The sequence below is a fragment of the Microtus ochrogaster genome, chromosome 21 (assembly GCF_000317375.1).
Source record: "Microtus ochrogaster isolate Prairie Vole_2 chromosome 21, MicOch1.0, whole genome shotgun sequence".
Taxonomy (NCBI): domain Eukaryota; kingdom Metazoa; phylum Chordata; class Mammalia; order Rodentia; family Cricetidae; genus Microtus; species Microtus ochrogaster.
In genome coordinates this window covers 33,324,764-33,330,963 of record NC_022022.1, presented here as the reverse complement: position 1 = coordinate 33,330,963, position 6,200 = coordinate 33,324,764, and positions in this window count along the sequence as shown.

Below are 6,200 nucleotides of genomic sequence, written 5' to 3'. Positions count from 1 at the left end.
AACTCCCTTTGTAGACCAGGCTGGTCTCGAACTCACAGAGATCCGCCTGCCTCTGACTCCCGAGTGCTGGGATTACAGGCGTGCGCCACCACCACCCGGCTATTGTCCAAGATTTTTAATTGGCATGGCAGTGCTAGTTTTCCTCATTGCTCTGACTGAAAAAATATCTGGGAACAAGTTGTTAAGAGAGGAAGGATTTTTGCTGATTCAAAAACATAAATCTGAGAGGGTACAGTCCAACATGGTGGGGAAGGCAAGGGGCAAGAGTTGGGCCGGTCGGTCACACTGGAAATGCAATCCAGAAACAGAGAGCAGACAGGAAGTGGAGCCCAGCTATAGACCCTCAAGACCCGCCCACAGTAACCACTTCCTCCAGTGATACATCACTTCCTGAAGCTTCTACAACAAAACAGCACCACCTGCTGGGAAACGAGTGTTAAACACATGCATCTATGGGGGTAGCAGGAATTCTAATTGGTATTAATAAAAACCCGGAGACAGATATAGGTAGGGGTTAATACTGAAGATCAGAGTAGCAGAGCGCCAACCACTAGAGAGTTCTTGTACCTCTACCAATGCTCAGACTGAATGGGGGATCCTGTCCTCAGGCTTAGTCCTCTGACTGCGTCTGTCCCCACCAAACCTCAGACCGCACTGAGTTCCTGTCTCCTTTCGCTTTATAGTCCTCTCTCTAGCCAGCCATATCACTCCTGTCTCGACCTCCCTAGTGCTGGGATTACCTTGTATGAGTTCTGTTTCTCTTTCAGAGAGATTGAATCTTGTGTAGCCCAGGGTGGCCTTGAACGAACAGAGATCCCTCCTCCTCTGTCTACTGAGTCTCGGGATTAAAGGTGTGTGCCACCACTCCCTGGCCTATAGTGGCTTAGATCTACACTCTGATCTTGAGGCAAGCTTTATGTGTTAAAACATGAGCAAAATATCACTACATATAGGGGACATTCCACATTCAAACTATACTTTTCAATACTAAAATTTTGGATACTAAAATGTTGAAGAAGAAATTTCCTTTAGGAGTTTGAGTTTATGAATCAGGCAGTTTCAAAGCTGGCTAGCCAGAATAACCTACAGGGACTTCAGTTCTTATCTACCAGGCATGCTGTTGGCTCGGAGGCAAGGACAATATATATGTAAGTATAAGCCTAAAACCTGTCTATGATATATCTACAGGGCTCAAAGATAATCACTGCAACAAGAATAAGTAGACGGTCCTTTTTATTTTCTGTTGGAAAATAATGCTATATGTAATTGGAGTTTTCTTTGGGCCACCAATCTGCTCCCAAATAAAGACATGGAGACTTATGAATTATGAATGCTTGGCCTTAGCTTAGGCTTATCCCACTAGCTCTTATAACTTAATTTAAACTGTTTCTATTTGTTTACATTTTGCCTCAGGGCTCTTTACCTTCCTTTCATTCCATATGTCCTACTTTCCTGCTTCCTCTGCATTGGGCTGGCCAGCCCCTGGGGTCTCCCTGGTCTTTCCTTTCCTTTCTTCCCCAAGCATAAATTCCTCCTACTTCCTCTCCCTGCCTGGAAGTCCCACCTATACCTCCTCCCTCACTATTGGTTGTTTACCTTTTTATTAGATCAATCACTTGCCTTGAGCAGGCAAGATAAACACAACTTTACATAATTAAACAAGCACCACCACTTTACATAGTTAAACAAATACAACAGCTATAGTTGACAAAACAAATACACACACTTAACCAGTTAAAACGATAAAAACAAATATGAATGCATCTAGACAACATCTGTAAAACAGTTCAAAAATAAACCCATACATAAAAACCAGCACATGATGATCATATGTCTTCATGTTGTTTAATAAATAGATTAGTCAGTGAAGTAGTTTGCACTAGCATTTTAGAACAATCTCAGAATAAATTCCAGATGTTTGAATATTTAGTTGTAGAAAAAGAAATAAGAGAAATAAAGAAAGGAAAAGGTTATGGTTCATCTTATTTTTTTTTTCCTTAGAGTAGGAGACTTTTTTTTGTTCTGCTTAGTTGTTTTTTTTTTTTTTTTTTTGAATTTTCGAGACGGGGTTTCTCTGTAGCTTTTTGGTTCCTGTCCTGGAACTAGCTCTTGTAGACCAGGCTGGCCTCGAACTCACAGAGATCTGCCTGCCTCTGCCTCCCGAGTGCTGAGATTAAAAGCGTGTGCCACCACCGCCTGGCTCTGCTTAGCTTTTAGTTTGATGAGATACTGTATCACTATGTAGCTGAGGCTGCCATAAATTCACAATCCTTCTGCCTCAGACCCTTGACCTCCTGAGTCCTGCAATTATAGACCCATGCCATCATGCCCTGCTGAGCACAAGATTTTTTTCAGAATGACTTGAAATCTAGGTGTCTCTCAGAAACGTGTGTTTCACTGCCTTGAGGTCCCCAAAGACATCAACAATACATACCTACAACTAAAGATCAAATACAACAATTCACTGAAAGAAAAAAAATTAAAATAGTTTCTTTAATATATGAATAACAACATGAATGTATTGGAAAAGAACAAACAGGACAAAAGGCACAGACTAGCCTGTCTAGTTTAAATACATTTAATAAAAACGTGAAGTACACAAGGAACTGTCTGCTAATGAGTCTAATTTCTAGCAAGCAGAACTGCTATTTAACTGGTGAGCATCTGAATAGCCATACATGATTTTTACAGCTTGTGCCCAGAGCTTAGTGACAGGTCCCTTCCAGTTATTTTAAGTAGCATCTCTGCTAGTAGGTGAAGACAGCAACACATAAAAATTGTGTCTCAGAGTTTATCAAGCTTGCAGTACTGACATTATAGAACAGATGATTCTTCGTGCAGAGACTGTCCTGTGCATTGCAGAATACTTAACAGCATCCCTGGCCCCTACCCACTGGATTCTGGTAGGAGCGACTCTCAAAACCCAATTGTAACATGCGAAAATGTTTCTAGACACTGACAACTGCTGCCCTGCAGCTGACAACAACTGATGTGGTTTTTTTTTTTTTTTTTTTTTTTTTCATACCAGGCAGGGTGTTATGAAGAAAATGAAGCTGGGTAAGGAAGGGCAGTGTGAAAGGAGGCATGCACTATTTTACATTGGAGTGGGGCGTGAAAGCCAGGACAGATGAGCAAAGGATCCCCGCCCCCGCTGCCCTACACAAGCAGGAGTTCCAAGTAGAAGGGACAGCAAGGGCAGAGACCCTGGAATGTGTGTGTATCTGCATGTTTAAAAACTAGTGAGGACCCATGGATATCAGCAAAAATACAGAGAAAGGAATTTACAAATTTACCAAAGGGCCAGATCTTTTAGGTGTCTGTGGGTCACAGAAAAATCTCTGAATACTGGCTGGTTCTGTGTCAACTTGACCCAAGCTAGAATCATCAGAAACAAAGGAGCCTCAGTAGAGGAAATGCCTCCAAGAGATTTAGCTGTAAGGCGTTTTCTCAATTAGTGATCAACGGGGGAGGGCCCAGCCCATGGTGGTGGTGCCGTCCCTGGGCTGGTGGTCCTGGGTTCTATAAAAAAGCAGGCTAAGCAAGCCAGTAAGCAGCTTTCTTCCATGGCTTCTGCATCAGCTTTGAATTCCTGTCCTGATTTCCTTTCAGATGAACAGCAATGTGGAAGTGTTAGCCAAGTAGACCCTTTCTCCTTCCCTACTTACTTTTGAGTCACGGGTGTTTTAGTGCAGCAATAGAGACCCTAGCTAAGGCAACTGGGTAAAATGAAACATCACAAGAGGAATTTGGGAGAAGACTGAGAGAATCTAGATTCTGCTAACAGGGGAAAAAAATGAATAAAAATAGCCAAGGATCTTATGAAAAAATAATCAACTTCAGCTTAATTAATTCAAAGCACTTTAAAAAATTGATGTAGCACTTTTTTCCACTCGGGACATTAACAAAGATTAGAAAGCTAAAATATCGGTTACTTTTTAGGGAAATAAGTACCTTTTTCTGCTCTCCGTAGAGGTAAGGGGCCATCTGTGTGCAGGACAATTTGTCAATACCTATTAAAATTTAAAGATCGATGCAGTACTTGCATTTGCAAAGAGCTTATAGAATAATTCTCCCTGTACATGTGTGCAAAAACATATTATGAAACCGACTGTAACACTACATTATTTAAAGTGGCAAAACTAGCATTTTGTTCAGTGTTGACTAGTAATGGATTGATTATAAAAATCATAACAAGACAATTAACAGAAACGGTATAGCAATAAAAAAATTAAGGTAAATAAATCTATGTAAGCTGATAAGGCAAAATCTCTAAAAAGAAAAGCATTAGCATTTAAGAAAGATAAAGATATGTCCAAAAACTGTTTATAGGATAATCCCACTGTTATTTTAAATGCATGTGCTTGCTCTAAATATATTCATTAGCTGGTCCGTTCCCTGTAATTTTCATTGAACATAAAAAGTATGTTTTCTAATGAATGGTTCCTTTTGTATGGAACTTAATTTTTCTGTCTTTGTTCAATTTTTGTAGATGTGCATTTGAGAACTCTGCTTTTTAATTTTTATTATATGTGTATGTGTGCGTGTATGTATGTGTACCACGTGTATGTCTGGTGCTGAAGAAGGACAGAAAAGGGTGTCAGAGCCGCTGGAATCAGAATTACAGGTGGCTCTGAGTCCCCATGTGGGTGCTGTAAACTCAGCCCAGGTCCTTTGCAACAGCATCAGGTGTTGCCAACCACTGAGCCTCTCTCCAGCTCCAATAAGTCTCCTTTTTAATGACATTCTGAAATCCTTTGTTTGAGTGTAATTTTCTAACTAAATAGGAAAATTTTTCAAGTAAAATGGTTGTCACTGGAAAGCCTGAGTAGAAGTGGTATTTGATGAGCACTTTCTGAATCAGTGGCTTTAAGCTCCCGTCACGGTTCTCTAAGGCTCTCTGCAGCCACTCAGGATTTCCCTCCTCCTAGAGCTGCCAGTGACTGTCTCTTAGGCTCTAACCTGTGATCCACCTACACTCTGAGCCTTCTGCCAGTGTTTCAAAACAACTGACAAATCGAGCAACAGCAGCCCGTAGGAAATGCTAATGTAATATTTAAAAGAAGAATTCATTAAGAGAGTTAGAGGACTAGGATGCCTGCTGTGAGATAGTGTCTTCTCGTTGTGACTGGGAGACTGCACCCAAGAAATGTCAATAACAAGGTTGCCTGAGCAAAACCTGCATGATGACAGGACCGATATCTGAAGAGCTATAGGCTGTCTGAAGTAGAGAAAATGCTGTTCCTCTAAGACTGAGACTATTGATAGGTTATCCAGTCCCAAGTGGTCAGCCCTAAAGCCCTAAAGGGCAGACACACGCGATGAAGCTCGGACCCAGGATGGACGTAGGCTAGAATCTTCCCGGTAAGCGCACCTCGGTGCTACACATTACTAGAAATGGGCTAGTCCAGGTGCGAGAGTTAGCCGAGAAGAGGCTAGATATAATGGGCCAAGCAGTGTTTAAAAGAATACAGTGTCCGTGTAATTATTTTGGGGCATAAGATAGAAGGCAGCTGGGGTGCTGGGGACGCAGCCCCGCTGCTGCTATTACAACAGAGAAGGCAAAGGAATTCCATAGATTGAATTACTTTGTTGACAGCTCTTAGATCTGTCACCATTCTCCATTTACCAGATTTCTTTTTTACAACAAACACAGGAGAATTCCAAGGGCTGGTTGATTCTTCAATATGGTGAGCATCTAGTTGCTCTTGCACGAGCTGTTCCAATGCCTGTAGTTTATTTTCAGCTAGAGGCCACTGTTTGATCCATATTGGCTTCTCAGTTAGCCATTTTAAAGGTAGGGCTGTTGGTACCTCTAAAGGTTTTGTATTTGCTGTATGTTCTTGTACAGCCTGAATGGCTGGTGACCTTTTTCCATAATACCTACAAGCTATAATACATACAAGCAACATCTCATGAACTCAATACGCTACGTGTGAAGAGGGAAGAATGGAAATGTATGTCATATATGAACATTTTAAGAAATTTTCAAGAAGATTCTCAACAAAAGCCAGGCAGGTTGGCACTTGCTCATAATTCCAGTGCTGGGCAGAAACGGGTACATCCCTGAGGCTTGTGAGATTGCCAGCCTGACCTGGTCAGCAAGTTTCCGGTTCCTTAGAGAACATCGCAAAACAGGGGAGATGATACCTGAGAAATGACCCCTACGGTTGTTCTCTGGCCTCTACCTTTACACAACACAT